Genomic DNA, 25,594 nt, shown 5'->3' on the forward strand with positions numbered 1-25,594 from the left:
TACACTTTTCAGTAACACCTAGGATATCCAGAGAAGTTAGTCACTCAATTACATCTTTTCTGCCATACATTAATTACAATATATATATGTATTTTACATATTCAAATATCTAATGTAATAGTGTTTACATTTCCCTCATATTAATCACCCCATTATTTTACTCAATTTAAATATTTCTAAAATTAATATGACTATTGAAAAATATTATATCTCCTTCGCTGGAGGTATATTAACTCTTTCATGCAATGAGGGGCACACAAAAATTTCCTTTTCTCATAAACCTTTTAATAGAAAAATGTGATCTAATTATATATTTTAGAAAACAATCATATTGCTATAAATTATAACTGCTGCTCTGGGAACAATATAAAGAGAAATTTAATTGTTTGTGACAATGTTAAACTCTTATAATAAGAAAAAATATGTAATCAGTTAATGGTTCATGATTTCTCCAATTATAACTTAATAATTTAATTTATTCGATCAGATTTTTACATGATGAGCCAAACTGTACAAAGTGATGGGGGAAAGCTAGCCTCCAGGGAGCATGTCGGTTACTAAGTTTAACCACATGATCACACATGATCACACAATCATGAAGCTGATCTCAGGGAAAGTAAATCATTCAGTTTCTCAGTACACAGAAAAGAAAGGAAGCACTTGGCTTCTATCTAGGGTTTGATTCATGTCTTATGTCTCCGTCTATTGGCTTGTAGGGGTAACTTGCTGGAAAAGAAGAGCTTTAAAAAAGGCAGTCATATAGAGCTAGGCCAATGTGCTAAGGAAAATGAAACAAAATTGGTGGTAGAATTTCTCACTTGGGTGATGGGAGAAACACAACTGGGCAGTTAAAAGGCACAAAAGTTTCCAGACACACCTTTTATGTTGGTAGTTCAGTCTGGCATTCATGCCTTCTCTAGCCACTATCTACCCTCCTTACAATCTAGATTATACAAAGAAAATAGTAAAGCTAGAGAATGTCTCTCCAGAAAGAAAAATAAGTCTTCCTATCGCTATGATCAGGCCTCTGTAATGATAGAGTTCAACCATGATAATCACATGAAGGACAGATTTCAATTAATGACAAACCCTATTAGCAACACCACCAATAGAACCAACATTGACAGCTACCTGTTACTGAGGGTTCCCTCTATCCAGGGCACTGAGCTAAGCTTTCTCCTCCATTATCTCATTTCACCAACAACCAACCCTTTGAAGTGCAAATCACATTATTTCTCTTTAGTGCAGAATATTGAGAGACTTTGTATAGTTAGACAACTTCCCAATATTACAGTTGATATTTAGATGGAGACCATTGAACCCAGAGGTTCAATGCTTTTGTCACTGAGCTACACTGTCTCTGAAGGCAGTCGCTATCAATTCCATTAAACTAGTGAAACACTAAAATGAACACTTGTAGATTTTGCCATGAGCTTCCGCTAATTGTTTGTTCAGTTGTATGCAGTTTAAAAACTGCATAAATACATATATACACACTCACTTAATTTTGTGTATTAATTTTTGTTTGATTATTCATTTTACCTTTTGGATAGGTCCTCTCAGAATCATAAATTCCCTTATGTATTTAAAATAAAATTTTATTTGCGATAACCACTTTTATGTTATTCAAAGCAATGCTTCCAAGTCCCTCTTTTCACATTGCCTTTTCCCATTTTCCAAATCAGCTCACCTTTGTGTATGCCCTTATAACCGTGTCATTAGCTATAATAATGATTGATCTATCCTCCTTCCAGCCTTTAGCCATCTGTGCAAGCAAAACTTTCAACCGAGACATTTTAAGCATTAAACACATACTGGAGCTCTGTTCAATAGATCTTTCATAAATCCCCAGCCCCCAGCCCCAGAGAGTAAGAAAAGTCAGGTCATGAGCAGGAAGTAATGGAGACAAGGCAGTTTCTGAGCTGAAACTCAGACTCAAAGCTGGTTTATTGTTGTCATGACTACGAGTTCCACATGCCTAAAGTCACTGGTTTCTGAAAAGAATGATGCAGTGTCTAGCCTTACAGCTGGACATATAAACCAAATTAGTCTGCCATGCCTCTACCTGCTTTGTGGTTATTAGTGAAAAGAGCAATATATCACACAATCAGTCATGCAGCAGTTAAGCGCCGCACACACTGCTTTTTCAGATCTGTAACTCATTTTTCTTCCAGATCCCCAGAACAATAACTTGAAATCTGCAGGGAAAAATCAAATAAATTTTGACAGATATTTTAAATTTTTGAATGGAAGATAAACCAAAAAGCAATTTTTAGTGATTTTTTGTACTAACACCACCTTAATTTTAAATCACGCAAATAGTAAGAGGATTTCATAAGTTCTTTATAAAGGAGCTCAAAACTTCACTGATTTGCAAAAAGACTTTAAAAAAAAAGAGAGAGAGAGTGTTTCAGAAAGGAGAACCCTAGTTTGCCTGCTCCAGATGTGAAATGCGAACCTTGAGAGCTGGATTCTATTCCTTGCTCTCCAAGTGATTAATTGAATGACCTAGGGGAAGTAATTTAACCCAGCTGTGTAAAAAGAAAATATGCATTTACCCACAAGAACAGGGTGTCTAAGTTGGATCCACACCTGCACCAGTGACATCACTGCCTCTTGTGAAGCACTCTTAAGATGCCCTCTCTTGCTCGTACCCCTCCCTCCAGTCTACCCTCATTTGTCTCCACCTCGTGCTTTAAACTCTTCCAGTCTTATCAAGTTCATAAATATTTTAGATTCCCTGCCTCCTTCCTCCACCTGGTTCTGTTCTATCTCTGGTGTCTACTCAAAGAAAGCTCAAAACTGTAAAAGGTTCAGTCTGTCTTTGGCATCTCACCCTCCGGCCCCGATCCATTTGGGGCTCCTTTTTCAAGCTCTTGGCATATTCATGCCATCCACATGGCTGTTGGGAGTCTCACTCTATAGTATCCAACTTGGACTTGCCCTCACTAAGCAGGTATCTGTGTTGTAAAACTTCCCTATATCCTCTCTCCTTTCTCCTGTTTTAATCATCTCTCCCTATTTAATATGCTTTGTATGGCCAGTTCATCCTAGGTGGAAACAGATATGAGGAGTGACAGTGGAAACTATCACACCAAAGAGCAGTCAAAGGTAGCAAGACTGGAAGCAGAGTTGTTTCTTAGGCAGGGACACATAAAATTAGGTGTAGTGGCCGGGCGCGGTGGCTCAAGCCTGTAATCCCAGCAACTTAGGGAGGCCGAGACGGGTGGATCACGAGGTCAGGAGATCGAGACCATCCTGGCTAACACAGTGAAACCCCGTCTCTACTAAAAAAAAATACAAAAAACTAGCCGGGCGTGGTGGCGGGCGCCTGTAGTCCCAGCTACTCCGGAGGCTGAGGCAGGAGAATGGCGTAAACCCGGGAGGCGGAGCTTGCAGTGAGCTGAGATCCGGCCACTGCACTCCAGCCTGGGCGACACAGCGAGACTCCGTCTCAAAACAAAAAAAAAAAAAAAAAAAAAAATTAGGTGTAAATGAGTGGGTGCTGCCCATACTATAGTATCATCTCATGTTGATAATAAATTTAATATGCTAATTTGTTACCCTTTGCAGGTAATATACTCACACTTTAGAGGAGCCATCAGCTTATACTAATAGAATGAGTATAGTGATATAGTGATAGAAATTTCAGGAATTATGACAGCCAGTGAGTGACACCTTTTTGAGCCTGGAAAGTTGTTTCTTGGGCACTTGGTTCTTAGGTAGTTGGATTGCATCAAGTCTACAAGTATTTGAATCCAGGTGAGCCAGAATTATTTGCGACTGAGAAAAATGCAGGATAGAAGACAATATTAAAGCACTGTGCACGGAGTCAGCTAAAATATGAGTTCCAACCATATCGCACAGTATAATCTGTAAAGTCTCTTAGAGAACATTAGGTAAGTGTTCTTTGGGCAGTGGGCACGGTATAGAACACCAGATCCTTTGAGGATCCCTATACATTGTTGATCATATAGTATTGAGGATATTCTGCTAGACTTATTTACATATTAGAAAAACTTTTCATTAAAATGCACAATGACCCATCTGATTTAGATTTGTGTCAGTATTTTTCCCCAAGTAATAAGAAACAACTTTAATTTAAATAACAACCTTACGATGCCCCCAGGCAACTGCAGCACATGTTTGGTTATTGATGGTCCTGTAGAGCTTTAACTGGTTATAGAACTCTTGAGAATATATTTGTTTCAGCAGCTTGGCTTTCCATACAAAGATAAAGATCTTGAAAAGTGCATACAAAGTTTTTAATATCTAGTTAGATGACCGGTTGAATACTTCTAAATATAAATGTGAACATACATATTTGAAAAATCTACCTATATGACATTAAAATACAATTAGATTTTATTTGAAATAATTAAAAATTAATTGGTCACTTAACAATATTAAGTGACACATAAGGAAAATGAGTTAAATAATGTTTCTTTTTAATGAAAGAATATTTATTCTTAACATTAATTACCCTAATTATGGCCTTAAACATGCTTTGGAAGATGGCTGGATCAAAGAGATCGCCAGAGTTAGGGAGCACAGTAGTAAGGAAACACACCTGCAAGCATCAGGAACATTTTGATGTTGACTTTCACTTATGGAAAATGAACAAACAAAAATTCAATAATTTGGAAATACCCTGAACAAGTAAAATTAGCAAACCTATAGCATATTCTTTGTTCAGGGATGGACCATTGTACTATACCCCTAAACAGTCCATTATTATATCCCTAGATTACTTTCTATGTTAATGGAATGGAAGTCTTAAACTTCCATTCTTCACCCTAGTCTTCTACCTACAAGTATATCCCATCCCTCTTAACAGACCTCATAGAGGAGCATAAGACTTAAGAGCCAGAAAGTAACTGATAGATCAACAAGAAGTAAGACTGCCTACGAAAGGCAGGAGTTGGTGGAGACTGCCAAGAACATTAATCCATCTTCATTTCCCTAATGTTCATCTTTATAGTCAATCTCACAGTATGCTATGAAAGATAAGACAATGGTTAGGTTTCTTAAAAAACATTTTTAGGTTAGGTAAAATTTCTGCTAATGAATGAGAATGGTCATTGTTTCATCATCATTTTCAGAATCAATATACCACTCACATCAGCATCCCTAGACGTGCAAAGGTCTTCCAGTACTCCGTGTCTGTGCAAACACAGAATCTGTGATTCCATGGTTCCCTTCCACCAACTGAATCATTAGGACCATAGTTCTGCAAGACAGGTACCTTGAGGCACCCAATTGTCCTTCAGCTTCATGTCCTCTTTCTTTGTGTCAACGTGGGTGTAAGAAGGCCAGGTGGTCTGAATAATGTCCATAAAATTCCATCCCCTATTTTTCCACATGACCACCTTGCTTTCTGGTTGCTATGGCTTTTATCTGTGATGTGTAGTGTCTGATTCTTGTTGATCCATTTGTATACAACACCATGAGGAATATGTGCAAGTCACTATTACATCTGAGTAATCCACAAACCTCAAAATGTTTCTCTCTTTTCCACCATGGTCAATTAACCCTCCGTTGCAATACTCTCTGCACCCGAGAGAGCAGAAGGAAGCATATTTTACACAACAGATTGAGGTTCCACACAACCATCCTCTCATCTTCATCAAGAAACTGTGATCTAGCTTTATTGTTGCTGCTACAGTTGGTTTCTCATAGCTCCTTTTTTTTTTTTTCTAAAGGTCTCCAACACAGGTGTAAAGAGAACAGAGTCAGAAATTTAAAACCCTACCTTGAGGCACCCAATTGTCCTTCAGCTTCATGTTCAATATTCAAGCAACTACTTCTCAAATCTCTCTCTAATTAGACTGAAAGTTGTTTCCCAACAGCCGAAGGATCATACTCTTCTTGTGCTAACCTAGACAAAAGCCAGTCATTTATTATTCCTGTCAAACTCTACCAGCCCCAAGATATGTGATATGAACCTAAACTGCAGGGTACACAGCTTAGACCTCAATTTAAGAGCCTAATATGACAGGCAGAATTAATTGCACCTAAGTGGAATGGAAAGAACACCAGAATTAAGAGTCAAAAAACCTGAGCTTCCTCTGCCAAGTCTGCCCATAATCCTGCATACAAGCCAATTCACCTCCCTATCTCTGCTTCTTAATCCAAAATTGAGACTTTTGTCTAAAATCTTCAAAATATTTTGAACCAAATTAATTATTTAGAAAATGAAGATAGAAAAATATCCTGCCTATCTCAGAGGATTTACTAAAGTATCAGATGAATTAGCTATATAATAGCTAAGCTGTATAATAGCTAAAAATGTTAGTGAACATCTCGTGACCTCTGATCACATACTTGGAAAAAGGAGGAAAATGGCACCATACTAGATGTTGGTTAAAGTTTCTTCCTAACCTATAATTCTGTGGTTCAGTTAAAGTAATAAATATGCAAGCTCCTTGAAATTTATACTATTATTAAAAACATGCATAGCAAGTTTTTATTTTGAATTGACTATCTGAAAAATCATCAGTGTGAGCATAAACTAAATTTTCAGTATTTAAGGTATATTTTTTAAATTTCTGGAATAATAAATTAAGTGACATTCCCTATTTAGAGTATGATTATTTCCATTTTAGAGAAATGAGAGTATAAAATTATCCATTTTAGTAATCCTCTAATTTTCACAGAGAAGATGTAAAACTACTGCCATTTAATATATAGAGAGCACTTCACATTTTCAAGACTTTTAATTAGATACTCCTCACATAAACCGGAAGAATCAGAGTTAGTCACCCTCAGCTAATAGATGAGGAAAGTAGAATATAGAAAGTCAGGGGAATTGCCCAAGATCATGAGGCCTTTTAGTAGAAGACAAGATTGCAGAAGAATGTCGACTCTCAGGATTGTGCTTAAAGCCAGTCAGTGCTTCCCACCACAAATCTTTGTATTTCAGCCTCCTCCTATCACACAACACACCCAGTAACTGAAACAAATAAACAAACCACTGCTCCCTAATGTTTAAAATTTAATATCTAATTTTGTTCTTATGTATAAATGTAAGATATAAGCGTCATCAATTCATTTGCATTTAAAAATAAACTTTAGTTCTGAAGTTAACTTAAAATTTTAGTTTAAAATCTGCTGTCTTTATTCATGTAGCTGGTTTGTTAAGCACAGTGCAAACGATAAACTTAAGATTCTAATTTTTAACATTGTTCCCCATTTTCATATAATTCTACTTCATGGAGGGAAGTTTGAGATTGTTCTATTTTGATTTAATTTGCTTAGTTTTGTTTCGTTTTTTATTAGTTGGAGAGATAGGGAAAAGTGTTTGCCTCACCACTGGGTCTGGCAGGCTCCTGTCTTTTCTGGTCACTTTCAGGCAATAAACATCCTTATGATCACATTACATTGCCAACACAATCTCGAGGCAGTAGTTTTAGGTTATCCAGTTCCAGATAATAATCAGAATTATGAGCACCAGTAGATGTCCATCATCTCCCTCCTTCCAGCCAAGGTTTTCTAGAATTTTGACAGAGCTAGAGTAATGAAGGAGCAAGAGAGGAGAATTCTTACTGGGCTAGTACCGGGCCCCAGTTTCTAGGACTGGCAGATTTGTCAAGCTGGGCCTGAGGAGTGCTTCTGGCAGCCTTTGGAGGTTCTCACTCAATGTCCGTTGTGTTGATTAGGATAGGGTAATTATGCTGTGGTAACAAGAACCCCTAAGAATCAATGGCTCAAAACAACCAAGTTTATTTTCTGTTGACTCAACATGTGCCTCCAGGGTGTCAAGCAGGCTGTGCTTACTGTAGTCATTCCGAGACTTAGGCTAACCAGGATTCCACCTCACAAGATACGATTCTAAGATCACAGTGGCAGAGAAAAGAGAATAGCGTGCATGTGCTGGCTCTCACATGAAAGCCGAACACCACCTCTGCTCACCTTCCATTAACCATGCTGAGTTCACCAGGGCAGATATTTATAATTCTCCTGAAAGGTAGGGCACTGAATACACAAAAATAGCGCTGCAGACTACTACAAGTCTGGTTTCAACTCCCATGGTACAGGATGTTTTCTTTGGCTAGACATCTTGATCGTCTCTACAATTCTGATTTCCCAATGCCCATCCTCCATAAACTCTCACTTTTCTGTTCTTTCATCCTCTGGCAGAAACAACTGTAGGCCAAAATTCCTTCATGGACTCTATACCTATGAGCTGGATTTAAAGTACTTTTGGCCAGCCCTCTTAGAGGACTACCACTAATTCACCAAATAGCAGCAACTTTCTCTCTTAATCTGTCCTAACGGTAGGAGAGCTCACCAGGCAGCCAGCAGCACAAATAAATACCCCCACAACTTCAGGTGTCACATACTAAAGTTCTTATCTATCCCACCTTGAGTGGGAGGTATAGATTCTCAAGGCAACAGTTCTCCCCAATAACATTTCCTTGGGGATTTCCTGGAAATTCTCTTTTCTTGACTTTCTTTAGACTTCTGTATTCATAAAGGCTTTGATGAGATTAGAAGTTATAGAACCTGGCCAGGTGTGGTGGCTCATGCCTGTAATCCCAGCACTTTGGGAGGCCAAGGCAGGTGGATCATGAGGTCAGGAGTTGGAGATCAGCCTGGCCAATATGGTGAAGCCCTGTCTCCAGTAGTCCCAGCTACTCGGAGGCTGAGGCAGAGGAATAGCTTGAACCCAGGAGACGAAGGTTGTAGCGAGCAAAGATCACGCCGTCATACTCCAGCCTGGGCGACAGAGCCGTCAAAGAAGGAAGGAAGGAAGGGAGGGAGGGAGGGAGGGAGGGAGGGAGGGAGGAAAGAAGGAAGGAAGGAAGGAAGGAAGGAAGAAAGGAAGGAAGGAAGGAAGGAAGGAAGGAAGGAAGGAAGGAAGGAAGGAAGGAAGGAAGGAAGGAAGGAAGTTACGGAACTAGTTCTTGAGAGTTTTCTTTGACAACGTTGTGTATGGTCTGTCACTCACTGAGTATCTGATATCCATCTACCATGTACTGACTTCTCTGTCAAAATTTCCAAATCAACAGTCTACCCTGCCCTCTTATCTTTATCACAGAGGCTCTTTGGCTCAGAACAATTGTTGATGGTCGTGTCTGAACTATAATATCTCTCCACTTTATTTCTGGTAAAATTCCTACAGCACCCAACCACCCACTAGTATGAACACTTGTCCCAGTTGGGGTCGATCACGGTGTCTGAGTCCCCTGGTCTTAGTGAGTGGCTAAGGGATAAACATATGTCCTGACCAGTATGAAGCAGGGCTTTTTTTTTTTTTTTTTTTCTCTGAAGGGGAAGGAGAAATGTTTCTCTTCCTCCTCGGCTGTCTAGAGGAGGAAGAACAACTGCTCTGCATGGGAAGGCAGTGTTGGAGGGAGCACAGCTACTGTGCCCCCATACTACAAGAGAAATGACCACTCTATCTGGTCAGAGCTTCATGCTCACCGGGCCATGGGGTCAGATGACCACTCTTAAAAATAAGTAATAGACTCTTGCACCTAGTCCTGTTTTCTGTCTTCCAGATATCTAAGAAACACAATGGTCTCTTTTTCTTCTTTGCTGCCATGCAAAGTTAGGGTCCATAAGATCTAATTTCTAGAGATAAGCCTGACCAAATGTCTCTCTCTTTATCTCATTTCTGTTAGCCAAGAAGTGCATGAAGCAGGCCCTCAATCCTCTGTAAAGCTGAGTAGATAGGTAGACAGTTAATTATGTAGAAGCATAGGCAGTTCTGAGACTAAATTTGAGGAAGGAGTAAACCTGTTCTACAGTCAGTCCACTGTTTTGCAGTGGTTGACTTGATGCACTGATCCCAGTTGTTCTAACAGTTGTTACCAGTTATTCTCTTTCAGGTAGAACCCAGAAGTTAGGAGGTGTGAGTAACTGGCTTAAAGCACCAGAGGATTTGCTAACTAGAGCTGGAAGAGAAAGAACTACTTTCTCTTCAAACTATGAAACTGGAGGAATGTGAGTGTGGAGTTCTACCACACACAGAGAAAACCCATCTGCATCAGTAAAAAATAAAGCCAAACCACACATACAGGCAGGGAGGCTCAAAGGTGATGACTTCCAAGGCCTCCATCATCCCTAAGGCCAGCTCTGTGCCTATACGACCTGCATTTGCATTACAAGAACCTTTGTTTGCTCATGCTAACTGGAATTGGGCTTTGACATCAGCAACTGAAAAAAAAAAAAAAAAAAATTATGATTGATACAGTTCCTGACTGCTTCTTAAGAATACTGACCCCTTCCTCTGTATCTTTTCAGCAGCCTATTCCATTGGCCCAATGCACTGGGGATCTAACAAGAATATCATTTAGAGCCAAACTACACTGGGAAGGACATGTACTCACCTCTGCCAAACACATGCTTACTGACATTTCCTAACTAGTAATAAAATAGAATAAGTAGATGTACATTCTTAGAAAAATAAAGTGGAAATGCATAGGGAAATCTACTCATCCAGTTCACAGCTGTGGCCCATATCCCCAGCACTCAGCAATATTTGGCTCCATTGTTCCCTTTATCACATTTGCTTCTTGAAAAAAAAAATATTTATGTTTCATGTCAGCTCTTAGAAGTAAAGCCAAGGACCATATTTACACTAAAGCATCTTTTTCTGAGGATTCAAGTGTAGGGGAAAAAATCTTAATATAAGTAAGGAAAGAATTATATGGATCTTTATTTACCAGAGATAATTATTTTATCACACATTCAGAATGTTCATACTTTCCTTATGCTGCAGATCCTGGTGTAAAATCACAAAACCATTATATTTGGTAAAGAAAATGAGAAATTTTAAGGGCTGTTAGCCCATCATGTTTTTATCACAAGGAAAACCTGCATAAAGTTATGTCCTTCTGTAGTTATGATGCACTGAGAAAATATGTAGTAAGTGAAGGTCCAACCTGGTACTAGCGAAACACAAAGTGGGACAGGTAATCCAGGACACAGTGATATTATTTTAAAATGGATGTTTAGATGTGGAAGAGGCAATGAATAACGTGGGCCTCTGTAGCTCTATTTCTTTGTTTTTATGTTAGCTAAAGAGTCTGTTTATATACATAAAGTATATAAAGAAGGTAACAGCTACAATGCTTTGATGCTTTGGCAAAAACTACCCAGAGTGTAAAAGCACCCTGTAAAAAAAAAAAGCCTTACCTATGGGTTGCAGGTGCTTACTTTACCTTAGGACAAATATGACAAAATAAATAAGTAATGTGCATATAACATATAATGACATTCTGACGAATGTATTTCCCTCAAGGCTCTTTTAAGCACCTGTTGCCGTACAGTGTATGTTTCTTTGTTCTGGGTGCACTAAACAAGTAAATCATTTAAGGGGTCTGAATCGAAAATTTCCGGTATTTTATAACAATATTTTATATGCTATATAGATGCCAAGTCATATTATTGAAGGAACAAAGATGTTTATTTCATAAGAAGGACAGAGTACCTAGGCTATTGGAGGTAGCAGTAATCTGACATATAATAAGGCTGTGTCCTCTTCGTCCTGTTCTCTGCTCATGGTTCTCCCTCTGTGATTATACTGGCATGTGTGTTTTCAGACACAGCAGAAGACAGGAATGAATCTGCTGGAATTTCAGGTCCACCATGTACAAAATGTGGCCAGTCAGTGTCACAGCCTTCAAAGTGAGTGGTGAAAAATGAGGTATATTTTTGAGTCACTTGATTTTAAAAACAATAAAGATAAAATGATTGGGTTTTAAAATATTCTTTGTAATTCCTACTTTTTGTGAAACATATTCTTATCTGTAGAGACAAGATATTGAGGTAAGGGGTCATTTAAAGTCATTTAAAAGATGTACTGCTCAGAAACATTCTAAGACCAATAGGACTCGCTTTAGTAAAAAGAGAAAAATAAATCCTAAAAATATTAAATATTATAACTTGGGTTCTAATTTAAGACAACATAATATTAAATATCTCATAATATTCATCACTTTGATTAGAATTAAGGCCTCAAACAGCCAGAAACTCTACATAATATGTGAGCAGGTTGTGGGTACATCAGTACCCACAGAGTAAATTTGTTTTGTCTTGTTTTTTCTTTCTTACCAACAGCAGAAGAGAGAAAACTACAGTGAATTTGTATCCTAATCCAACCTAATTCCCTTTCTTTACCAGTAAACTGTATTAATTGGTTTTCTGAAACCGAAATATTAGGACTACCAAGTGGAAAATAATTTGTTGTAAGCCTTCTAAACACTGTGATTGTCTCTAATGATTTTTCTTGCAGGAGGAAGAGCATCCACGAGACTGTCTGCACCCTGAATACAGCCTGTAAAATTACCCTGTCCTGGCCAACGTAAGAAGGACAATCAGCAAGTGGTCATGATTATCAACAAGAAATAAACAATGAACAGATTAGAGTCTACAACATTAATCAGTCTTACTGCAAATACACTGCACTTTGCCACTCCAAGATGGCACACATTAAACTTTCCATTGTGGATGAATTCACATCTACAGCTTTAAAGGAAGAGTCTGGAGAAGCATAGCAGCTTCTGGGGCCTCTCCTCTTGGGTGATGCTTTCCATACACTTACATGCTAGGCATTCAAAAGAGAAGAAAGAAAGTGACAGGGTGTGAATAATCCTGGCAGGGATTTTCCTGTGCCCCCCAGATTTTGTAAACATAACAAAATTGTTTGGAAACAGTAGCAGCAACCACTAGCCCCAATCAAAATCATTTCTGGCAGCAAATCATTTCAAAATATATCTGTTATTGATGACCGGTGCTCATTTTAAAAATTGTTTTTCAAATTTTTAATTAAACATACAAATTTCTGTGCAGTAGGATAAAGAATAGTAGGTTTCATTTGATCAATGCCTATTATACATCAGACACTGCTCTAGAAACTTGATAGGAGCTATCTTAATCCTTGTAAGAATTCTATAAGCAACTGCTATTTTGCCCATTTTATAAACAATGAAACTGATAACCCTACCATGTTAAATAGATTCCTCAATATCAAGCATCCAGTAAGCTATGAATATTTAAGCTTAGGATGCTTGAATTTCAAATCTTGTGATATTAAATTTCAACATTATTTATATGTCAGCGATTAAGAAGATAACATGCACTTTTTTTGTTTTCGTTTTTGTTTTTTTGAGATGGAGTTTCACTCTTGTTACCCAGGCTAGAGTGCAATGGTGCAATCAGCTCACTGCAACCTCCGCCTTCCAGGTTCAAGTGATTCTCCTGCCTCAGCCTCCCAAGTAGTTGGGATTACAGGTGTGCACAACCACGCCTGGCTACTTTTTGTATTATTAGTAAAGACGAGGTTTCACTGTGTTGGCCAGGCTGATCTCAAACTCCTGACCTCAGGTGATCTACCTGCCTCGGCCCCGCAAAGTGCTGGGATTACAGGCATGAGCCACCACGCCCAGCCAATAACATGCTATTTCCAATGAAATATTTTTTCAAAGAACCTGTTAAAGATACCGTTGAGTCGGCCTACAAATGTGAAGAAAGGATCTCTTCTTTTGCATCTTGAGGTTCCAATGTCTGTGCCCACACTCACCTAGTACTTCTCAGTGCACTTACCTCCCTGAAGGTGAAACCGAATGACTCTAGAGCTGTAGTTCAGGCCAGTTACCTTCACTAGTCTATATTATACAGATTTCTTCAGAGAACATTCGTTCTCCCACCCTGGAAAAAATAAGGAAGTTAAAACATAGGCTAAATATTACAAGACAAATTTATAAAGTTGTATATGGTGCAAGATTTTTCAAACATTTATGAGTGTATTTTTTCTTGTAATTTTTCCCTGTAAACATTTATGGCCTAAGAATAGTTTAAACAATCTTTTGAGAATCACAACTATATATTTTATTTATTGTCACAATACAGTGAGAATATGGCAATAACTGTTAACGAATTGAGCAACATCAGAGGCAGATACTATTTTTGTCAGTTTGGAAATGAGTGTTTGAATGTTCACAGGTAGGTCTAGAGCTTGATATTCAGCTCCCAGACTGCATACATAGTAATGATATCTTGTTCCTAGGTTACATAACAGTGACTAATTTCACTGCAGCTGAATCATTTCCTTTAGGATTGGAACAGATTACTTTCTCTTTGGTTAGGCACAGGTATATTAATGTGTTTGAATTTGAGAACAAGGTTTGATTAGATATAAAGGTGATAAAAGAGAGAGAGACAGACAGAGAAAGAGAGATGCTTACACTGTGAGAGGATGAGGAAACATGACTGATAAAGGACCACAGATTTGTGTTTCAAACCCAGAGTTTATTCTGAATGGGATACATGCTCAGTGAATGGTAATTATATTATTTGTTAACACTTGAAATTATCAGTTTTCTCTTCTATTTTTTTTTTTGAGAAATTGAATTTGATTAAATCAAATGTACTTATAATGGGGTTCCATCATGTTGATATGACAATCGTTAGAGTACATGGAGAGAAAAATAATTATTGGATTATTCTCCCTGGTTACTAAAGACAAGAGTCAATGTCAGAGGCAAATCCACTGTGACCAGGACCCCACTGGATTAGTTTCTTAGGGATGCTGCAGCACAGTACCATGAAAAGGAGCCTTGAAACAACAGACATTCATTCTCCTGGATCTCTGGAGTCTAGAAGTCCAAAATCAAGTTGCTAGCAGGGCCATGCTCCCCTCTGAAGGCTTAGGGGAGATGATTCCTTGCCTCTCCCAGCTTCTAATGGTCCAGTCTTTCCTTGCCTTTGGCAGTCTACCTCCAGCCTTTGCCTCCTTCTTCCTGTGGCCTTCGCCCCTGTGCATATGTGTCTGTGCTCTCTCCCCTAAGGACACCATGAGCCACTGGATTTAAGGCCCACCATAAATCCAGGATTATTTCATCTGGAAATCCTTAACTAATTACATCTGTAAATACCTTACTTCCAAATAAAGTCACATTCTGAGGTTCTGAGTGAACATAAATTTGGGGGGACACTGTTCAACCCACTGCACACCCTCAGACTTAAGCAGGAGATGCAGGCCCTCACTCTGTCTCCCACTCTTCAGACAGTTTCACAGATCACAAACACAAAAATATGGCCACACACACCAGGGGCACAAACAAAAATGTGTATGTAATAAAGAACGCAGAAGCACCTCTGTGTCTCAGGGTCTGGCACTCAGCACTATCACAGCACAATCTGTAAGCCTAAACATCTACTCTGTGACTCAAACAAATTAAGCTCCAAGGAAATGTTTTTCTTAATCTACTGCTCTATGTTCCTAGGACAGAAGGCATCTATCTACAAATGCCATGATTATATGGGTTATTAGAGAGTGGTTCTGAATGCAAAAAGACTGCAAGTGGCAAAAACAATTAAGAAAGAGAAGAGTTTCCCTCAGGGATAGGACCTAGACGTGCAGTAAAGTCAGGCTCTCTGGCACTGTAGCAGTAGTCAGGGGCCCAAGTTAGAGGCCTGCTGAGAAGTCTTCATGCCTCAGATTCGTTGACCCACGGAATGCTTCGGTATCCATATTTTTGTAGAATGTATAAAGAATGTCTTTCATGTTGGTTGGAATCTAGCATACCTCAGTTAGGTGTCTAGACAAAAAAGAATACATACTATAGCAGAAAAATGTAAAGAATATGAAGCCTAGAAGCAAAAAGATCAAACTCAAGCCCAGGAGTTACACAGATCTCAAGATAGAGATTTTGAAACTACGGCTAAATTACATATTCCAGTAATGGTGGATGAAGTTGTTCATTGGTTGTCACCAGAAAAAGGACAGATTTTTCTAGATACATTTGGTTAGGGAGGGCGCACAAAAGCCATTCTACAGGAGTCAGATATTGTTCTGTGGGCCTTGGACAGAGACCCGACAGCTTCTGCATTCACTGAACATCTTTCAGAGTTGTATCCTAAACAAATCTGAGCTATGCTGGGCCAGTTCAGCCAGGCAGAAGCCTTGTTAATGAAAGCTGGAGTGCAGCCGGGGACTTTTGATGGAGTTCTTATGGATCTTGGGTGTTCTTCCATGCAACTCAATACTCCTGAAAGAGATTTTTCCCTTTGGAAAGGCGGCCCCTTGGACATGAGGATGGATGATAGCAGGTACCCTGACACGCCCACTGCTGCTGATGTTTTCAATGCTTTAGATCAACAGGCGCTTGCATGTATCCTGAGAACATACAAGGAGGAAAAGCATGCCAAGAAAATTGCTTCAGCAATTGTTCAGGCACGCAGCATCTGCCTCAGCAGCTTGCCAGCATCGTCGCAGGTGCATTTCCTCTCTCTGCTATTAATGCACGAAAAGACTTGCTACAGCGATCTACCCATATTGCCACCAAGACTTTCCAAGCTCTTCGCATATTTGTGAACAATGAGCTCAATGAACTCTACACAGGACTGAAGACAGCTCAGAAGTTTCTGAGACCTGGTGGTCACCTTGTTACCGTCTCTTTCCATTCACTACAGGATAGCATCATCAAAAGAACTTGCTTGGAATAGCATGACAGAAAGGTTTAACCTAAATGTTAGACAGCAAGTGATGAAAACATTGCTTTTAGGTTCAGATCACGAAAACATGGAAGAAGACTCTATGAGAAGAGCTCCTTTAATGTGGGAATTGATATACAAGAAGGTACTTAGTCCATAAGATCAGAATGTACAAGATAACCCCAGAGGGCGCTCAGCCAAGCTTAGAGCCACTATCAAATTATAAGTTACCATCATCTTATTCTTCAAATTTTTCCCACAATTTCTCTAATGTTTACTCGTAGTATGTTCCTGAATGTCTTGATAGAGGTTTAAGTGTAGGACAGTCTAAAAATTGATAACATTTAGCATTTTTTCCCTCAAAAAGAAACTGTAGAAAATGTTATCATGACAGAGAAAGTTCCACTCAAGGAGCAGCAGCATCTCAAGACCAGAAAAATGTGTTAATCTTTGCATCATATTGGACTCTTGAAATGCAATCCTTCTTCTGGCCAGGAAATTTTTTTAATAATACTATGTTGTGTTTATCTAAATATGTAAACTCAAGCTGTCAAAGAGAAAGATATTATAATCATATCTGCATGTCCTGTATTTTGAACTTAGATGTTTTAATTTGCAACAGTCTTTCTCTGGCTCAAGTAATGATGATTCTGGAACGGATTTCAGTGTCCCTACTTGTGAATAATTACTATAGTTTTCTCCAATGTAGGCTTTTTACAAATTTCATATTTTAAAATATTCATTTAAATATGTGTTATGCTGATAAAATTTCATTTTTCAAATTATAGTCTATTATTTTAAAAGGATTTTTCAGTATGATATGGCCATTTTGTTCCTATATTGCAAAGTAAAAATGTAAAATCCTTACAGAGAATTGTTTCACAAAACTCATATTTCATGTCAATTAAATTTAATAATAGATCACAATGCCTTTAGTAAGCAATAAAGTCTCTTATTAGAATCTTGTATTTTTAATTGAGCTAATCAAAATAATTCAGCCAAATCTATTTGAAATAGAAAGCTATCTATTTAATATAGTAAAATCAATGCTACCTTACTGTTGTTACAAAGATATGGTAACTGTAATAAGGGTAAAAGTTTATTCAGAAAAAGGGTACTTGGTAGAAGATTCTTTAACAAATTGATGAGATTAATTCATAACTCACATGTCAACTTTTTATATCTAATATGTACTTCTAATTTATTCAGTTATTCAGCAAGCACTGAACTTGTCATTAGAAAAGCAAAGGTAAGTACAACATACATGGTCCCACAATACATGTACTATTGAGGTTAGTAGAGGAAAATTATGTTAGTTATAATCACAAAAATCCATACAAAATGGACACAGTGGTAAATACTACAAACAGGTCATACATGGTACTGTAAGAGTATCTAGTAAGGATTTTACCTGTTGTCAAAAAACGGGTGTGAGAACATCATGCTTGAGTTGTGACCTGAATGATGAGTTGGAGATAATTAGTCAAATGGCACATGGGGTGTGGAAGGGGGCATGTTGATTAATGATACATATAAATAAATATTCTCTTAAATAGTTATCCTTGAAATCATATCTATATACTATTAATGTGTTCAGTAAACTTTTTCAATTACAGAAAAAAGATTCTCCATTATGGTTACAAATTTTAAGTTGGTGAATCCAAGTGAATGAAATATCAGCATAACTGTATGGGCAAAATAGATAAGAATTAAATACATGAATTTACCTCAGACTTATTTTATCTACCTCTGTAATATTTAACTTTAGTACCCAGGCTTGTTTACTACTTCTGTTTTACAGGCTTTATTTAAATCTGAAAAATCCTACAGGGAAATGAGAATTAGAAAAAAAATCTGGAGAACAATATACTTGAAATAGAAACGAGAGAATGCACCTAAGTTAATTCCCTGAATCCTACTTGAACAATGTATGAATTTCTCTTTGCATGTAACTCATATTTGTGAATGAGACTTATTCCCAAAAAATTCTTATTCCTGCATGTGACTGGAAAATAAAAGATCACATTTGTATATTCAACAATCATTCACCTGTATCACAAGTCATTTGTTCGTCTTTTATAGCATGGGAATTATTTTTTATGTTAAATAGAAACTGAATGTACTGGGTTGAACAGTGTCCCCCCAAAATGAATGTACTTCCTGAGCCTCAGAATGTGACTTTATTCGGAAATACTGTGATTGTGGTTATAAGTAAGCTAATATGAGGTCATACTGGAGCAGAGCAGGCCCTTAATCCAACATGACTGGTGTTCCTTATAAGAGAAGACAGGCCGGGCATGGTGGCTCATGCCTGTAATCCCAACACTTCGGGAGGCCAAGCTGGGCGAATTGCTTGAGGTCCAGGCATTCAAGAACAGCCTGGCCAACACGGTGAAAATTCATCTCTACTAAAAGTACAGAAATTAGCCAGGTGTGGTGGTGCATGCCTGTAATCTCAGCTACCCAGGAGGCTGAGGCACAAGAGTCACTCGAACCTGGGAGGTGGAGGTTGCAGTGAGCTGAGATAGCCCCACTGCACCCCAGTCTAAGCAACTTGAGTTTAACACAGAACAAGACTCTGTCAAATAAAAAAAAGAGAGAGAGAGAGAAGAGAGAGACACAGTGGAGAATGCCACATGGAGCTGGAGGCAGAGATTGGAGTGATACATCGTGGCAACCATCAGAAGACAGGAAAAAAAGCATGGAAAAGATTCTCCCTCAGAGTTCCAGTAGTTGCCACCCTGCTAACATGATATTGAACTTCTAGCCTCCAGAACAGTGAGAGAATATATTTCTGCGGTTTTAAGGTACCCAGTTTGTGGTAATTTGTTACAGCAATCCTGGGAAATTAATACTCTGACAGAAAAAAATATTGGATAATATGCATGAGAAAAATCCCTCAATAAACACAAAATTCGTTTCAAAACGTTTTCATGTAAAAATAGATTAACTTTTCAGTAATTAGTCGTGTTTTATAGTCACTCTTGCCTGCTTCTTAGTCTTTGTTGTAGGATGCATATTAAAGTACATGAACGAGTTTTAAATGGTTAACTTTGGAGAACGGTTTTGAAAAGTTCATACAGTATATAGAAATAAAAGCTGATGTTACAATGAAAGTGCATCACATTTCCAATAAAATATTTTTGAATCTCAAAAAAAAATAAACAGAAATCAAATGTATTTGTCAATTATTTCCTCTCAAATAGATTGTTACATAATAACAGTAGTGCTGAGGCTCCATTTACTTGCTATTTTTCACGGTTTTTTTTTTTTTTTTTTTTTTTTTTTGAGATGGAGTTTCACTCCGTCACCCAGGCTGGGGTACAGTGCAGTGGCGCAATCTCCACTCACTGCAGCCTCTGCCTTCTGGGTTCAAGCAATTCTCCTGCCTCGGCCTCCTGAGTAGCTGGGATTACAGGCGCCTGCCAGCGCGCCCAGCTAATTTTTGTATTTTTAGTAGAGACAGGGTTTTACCATGTTGGTCAGGCTGGTGTTTAACTCCTGACCTCCAGTGATCCACCCTCCTAGGCCTCCCAGAGTACTGGAATCACAGGCGTGAGCCACTGCGCCCAGCCTCTTCATGGTATTCTAATTTGCGGATTTGGTTTATGATCCAAAATGTGTGTAAATTAGCATGGTATTCACACAGTTTTACCTGCCAGCTGGGGAACATTTGCAATATTAAACTTCTAATATTACTCTTAAGCGTGTATATATATGTACATCTATCTATGTCTAAATCACATACGTATTAAGTGTGATACTCTTTATTTGGGCAACCAGGTAAACATTGACTACAAAAATTGGGAATAGTTTCATTTAAAAATATTTAATTAGTTAATTAATTTTTAAGTGTTAGCTTTAAATAATTGAGATTTACAGTTTTCATTTTTACTAGTTATAAGTTGTAGTCTACATTTTAACAGATGATATTGCATATTTTAGAAAAAACTTTATAAAATAATTTTTTTTTTTTTTTTTTGAGACGGAGTCTTGCTCTGCCGCCCAGGCTGGAGTGCAGTGGCCGGATTCTCAGCTCACTGCAAGCTCCGCCTCCCAGGTTCACGCCATTCTCTTGTCTCAGCCTCACGAGTAGCTGGGACTACAGGTGCCCGCCTGTCGCCCGGCTAGTTTTTTGTATTTTTTTTAGTAGAGACGGGGTTTCACCGTATTAGCCAGGACGGTCTCGATCTCCTGACCTCGTGATCCGCCCGTCTCGGCCTCCCAAAGTGCTGGGATTACAGGCTTGAACCACCGCGCCGGGCCAATAATTGTAATATTTTACATTTTCCAGTTAGTTTATACTTCTGATGGTAATATATCCAAATTGCATACACACTGAAAGTAGTTATATTTTATTTAATTTATACTATGATGAAAGTATATTCAAATAGTGTACACTTTAAAATTAATTACAGTAGAACATAAATCAGAAAAAAGTCTTGAGGATAGTTATACAATTAATGGTTGTGACTAAATGAAGACAAAGTAAAGTTGATGAAATTAATATCTAATGATAGTGTATATTTTTGTTTTACTACCCCAAATTTTGCCAACTCATCAGTGGAACATTCATATCTGCACAATAATAATTAAATTCGTTTTCCTGATATTTTGCTTACTTTCAATCATTAAAACCATTAGTGAAAATATTTTTAAGTTATTATTATTACAAAACTATTACAACACAAAAGGATAAAAGATGTGTATAATAATTTGTTAGATTGATTTATAATTGTTAAATACTTAAATTACTAAGAAGCACTACTTCATTAAGGAACAATCTATCTTATGCAAAATGGAAGAATAACTTGATACATTTTAATTAGGATTTTATTTATCTTAAGTGGCCTCCATTTATTCTCATTTCCCGGGCCATGCAAACATTAGCAGTAGGCAGGGCCTGAACCTGCTCTCAGAAGATAGGGGGCAAGTGATTGGTACATAGACAGCTACTTTTCAGTTGTCGCTATTTAGTTTACTACTGGCTGCCATAACAAAAGACTGGTGCACAGACTGGTGACTTACACTACAGAAACTTACCATCTCACAATTCTGGAGGCTGGAAGTCTGAGATCAAGATGTCAGCAGATTGGTTCCCTCGGAGGGCTATGAGGGAAGGATCTGTTCCAGGCTCTCTTCTGGGCTTGTAGATGGTCGTCTTTTCTCTGACTTCATATGTCGTTCCCTTAGCACGTGTCTGTGTCTAAATTTCCTCTTCTTACTGGATTAAGGTCAATCATATCCTTTAGGCCTCACCTTAATTACTTAACTTTAACTTAATTATCTTTTAAAGACCCTGTGTCTAAATACATTCTGAGGTCATGGGAATTTTTAAAAATCATATGCATTTTAAAAATTCAGCACATAATATCCATACACAGACATGAACATGTTTACACATTGGTTTCTTTCTATAGGATTTAACTTTATTGTCCATAAATGCTTGGACATTTTTTGCAAGACAATTAACATATGTCACCCGGATTTTAGCCACAAAGGACAAAGGCTTTGTAAGTATGATCATTTTTCTGGATTTAATTCTGACTCATTACCTTGAAATCATTAACAAAATTGTATATGATAATAGCTCAGCTAATAGATATAATGTGGCATTCTCCCAAAAATCTAGTTTTGCTGTGCTTTGACAGAGGAAGTAGTCCTCTTCAACTTTATTAAGGTTTAGCAATGCTTCATTATTTTTGTCTTATGTAATTATTCTTCAAGGTAATAAACATGAGTCATTCTTTTATGATTGTTAATCTATTTTTATGTATCTGCATAATATGTACTTGATGGACTTTAATAAAATCTGAAGCGAGGTCCCCTTGAGGCCATTTCCAGGCTGGTTTTGCTGCAAACTGCAGTGAGTGGAAATTCAGTTAGCTCAGCATACAGTGTGTTTCCCTTTAAAATAGATGGGCTAATGGGAAGCATGTCTGTGCCGGCCTGGTATTATGGTTTGGCCTCAAATACTGGTTGTTAAAACAAACTACACACCATCCAAGACCTAACTGCCAATAATTCCACGGTGTAACGTAACTTAGCTGAATATGCTTTTAGTTTGGAAAAGGTAAATAGGAAACAAGGTAGCAAGAATAAGCATGTCTGCAAGTATTCCATCTAACTCTACTTCTGGAAAGAATCCAGGAGATTACAGAAGGACTAAACTAAATCAGATAATTCTGTCAGTTTTCTGTTATGAAGAAACGTTCTATCTGAAATAATCAGTAAATACTTGAACTATTTATGGGTTCTAGCTAGGATGTAAATATGAGACATCAAACTGACTGTCTGGTAGCATGGAAATTTTGTCTACACACAATGGAATTCCAAATATTTCTTTTTTCCGTAAGGGCATTTCTTAGGGTCTTTCTCTTCCATACCTCTGCCAAATGTATAATTGCTCTTAAAATCATTGTTTCTTCCACATCACCACATTTTATTATTGCATGTGTCTATCCTTCCTATTTATTGCAAATCTCTATGGACCAGAAATGCTTTTTCTATTTTCTTTTAATTCACAATCATATTGTGTTACACAGTTTAAAAATAGAATAAGAATAGAATAAAATGAATTTTAAATTTTACAATCAGAGAATGAAAAGGGTCTTCAAAAGTCACTGCCGAATTTCACATTTTCAGGGAACTAGATGTCTACATTAATGATGAACCCCACACAAACCCACAAACATATCAGAGAAGAGCTATGAACCTTAACATAATTTTTTAATGCATAAGCGAGTTCCTAGTGCCATGCTTTATATCAGTGATGACATTCACTGCCAGCCACACGGTGACAATATGTATTTCTCTTACAGCTGGAAAGTGGAGAGCTGGTTGCTGGATGTCAGTTCTCTGTCATTTGGTGCCCACATCACACAGAAACCCCAGCGGTGACATAGTCCTTTGCATCAGTGACAGATGTCCGGAATATAATATTGATAAGCATTTGTGTTTGGAAATTAATATATTTAAGTGTTCTTCTCACGTGACTTACCGTCTTCACAATTACTGAATATTACTACAGGCTCATGCTGATTGCGACATATATTCAGATTCAGGTTAAAATTGTGTTTGTGTGTGTCAATTTTCTGTTGACACTTGGGATTTCAGGAAATACTTTCATGCCTCCTTAACGCAAACACTGCTCTTCATCTTATCTCCAAAGTCCCAGAAATGGTCTGGCACATAATAGGTGGTCTTATTTATTTACTTAGTTAATTATTTAAATTTGGCCGTTCTTTGAAAAGCAATGATATTCTTGATGACACCTCATCACAGCTAGTTTATTTTCTTACTGTGAGGGCTTTATATTCCAATTTCCCAGTTTTATAAGTGATTCTTCTTTATTTATTTACCTCCAACTGAAATCCCTCTTGCTTTAATATAAGCCATGTTTTTTTCATATTCCTGAACAAAGAAAATATTAATTAAGCATCTTTATTTATGCATAATACTTTTTGCCCACCAATTCTTACTTCTAGAGTTTGACCTTCCCTCTATAACTCTGCTATCTGCTTTTGCCAAAATAGAGCTTCATGTGCAATTGCATGTGCAAGCCTGTGTTTGTGTGTATGTATGTGTATACTGTGTGTGGTAAGGGTGGCTGTGCTAATTGGAGATGGCAAATTGGTTATTATCCTAACTCTTCTCAAGCAACTCGTGAGTTATGCATGACCATTCTATGGCTAATGCAGGCACAGGACATTCTTAGGAACAGAGAAGCAGATGCTGGCAAATTGCAATGCCCTGTAGTAAACTACATTTGAAAAGCAGTAGCTAAAATACATATTTTTAAATACAGGTAGAAAACAAAAATAGGGGCATAAGACAAAAATGAACTTACACAACTGTAAACCAAATAGACATGTGTAACCTATTTTTTGTGGTTAATATAACTGGATGCTGGAAAAGTATACCAGGAATCATGGCGGAGATGGGGGAAATTGGAAATTTCTAACAACTGAGAGGACCTACGTTTGTTTGATGCCAAGATATGCTTTCCTACTATACTTCCTCTTAATTATCATATTCTTAAATCTTTTAAAATATACCACCTTCCATTAGAAATGTTGTTTATTATCAACAAAGGACAAAATACCTTTAAAATTCTCTGCTACTTACTAATTTTGAGAGCCCAGTTAGAATCTCCAAACCTCAATTATCTCATGTCTTTTTTTTTTTTTTAAATCAACAGGTCTTTTATTGCATCATTTAAATATCACAAGTAGGTCTTAGGAGTCATCTGGCATCTTCTTTCTGTAGCTGGATAACTCTTAGATCTTATTCATCAGCCTGCTGAACAGTTCCTTTTTCAGAGACATAGATACCATCCAAAAATTTCCTGATATCCTTGCTTTTAACTGTTGTGGCTTGCTGAATCAAAGCTGCTGAATTTGAAACAAGTTCAATGTCATTTCCTTCAAGGATTAATTCATCTTTCTGGGCTTGAGATACTGAACAAGCAACACCTGGTCTCATCCGAACCCTGCGGATGTATTTTTCACCCCAGAAATTTCAGATTTCAACAAGAGACCCATTCTCCTGGATAACGAGGTTGATGGGGAAGTGAGCATACACAGACCTCATCTTATAACGGAAGCCCAGTGTAACACCCTTGATCATGTTCTGTACATGACTACAAATAGTCCGAACGGTAGCCAGTTCCTTTCTGTTACCCCACCATTTATCAACCCGAAGCCTCTTTTTTTTTCTTTCCAAGAAGACTGAGTTCTACATTGATGTGATTGAAGTCCCTCCGCAGGGTTCCTCTGGGGCCCTTCACGATAACTGTGCGTCCCTTCAGAGTAATGTCGACATTTTCTGGAATGTCGACAGTCTGATTGCTGAGAATGGTCTTCATTCTTGCAGTAGACGCAGCAAAGAAAGCTATCTCATGTCTTAAAGGAATGTATCATACCTCCTAGGACTGCTTTAAAGATTAATTGAGATAATGTCTATAAACACCTGGCGAGCAATACAAGTTCAGTAAATACAGGTTGACATTTTCTTGACACAGTACTTTTGGCATTGTAAACCCTGCCCCTCCCCCAAATATTGGTGGAGTATATGCTTGCATAACAATAAACTGGAGTAGACTTTTTAAAAGAAAAAATACTTCAAAAATAAGCTTTCACATAGAAGCCAT

The 25,594-nt window shown here is 37.7% G+C and overlaps 2 pseudogenes across 1 annotated transcript; one reads left to right on the plus strand and one right to left on the minus strand.

Annotated features, from left to right (window-relative positions):
- Positions 1-15,465: 15,465 nt before the first annotated feature.
- On the plus strand, positions 15,466-18,355 carry LOC104674743 (annotated as a pseudogene).
- Positions 18,356-24,633: 6,278 nt separating this feature from the next.
- LOC104674742 lies at positions 24,634-25,336 on the minus strand (annotated as a pseudogene). The gene has a single exon (XR_749681.2). The product of XR_749681.2 is annotated as a 60S ribosomal protein L9 pseudogene (transcript).
- Positions 25,337-25,594: the final 258 nt, after the last annotated feature.

This window comes from Rhinopithecus roxellana, chromosome 10 (genome assembly GCF_007565055.1).
Source record: "Rhinopithecus roxellana isolate Shanxi Qingling chromosome 10, ASM756505v1, whole genome shotgun sequence".
NCBI lineage: Eukaryota > Metazoa > Chordata > Mammalia > Primates > Cercopithecidae > Rhinopithecus > Rhinopithecus roxellana.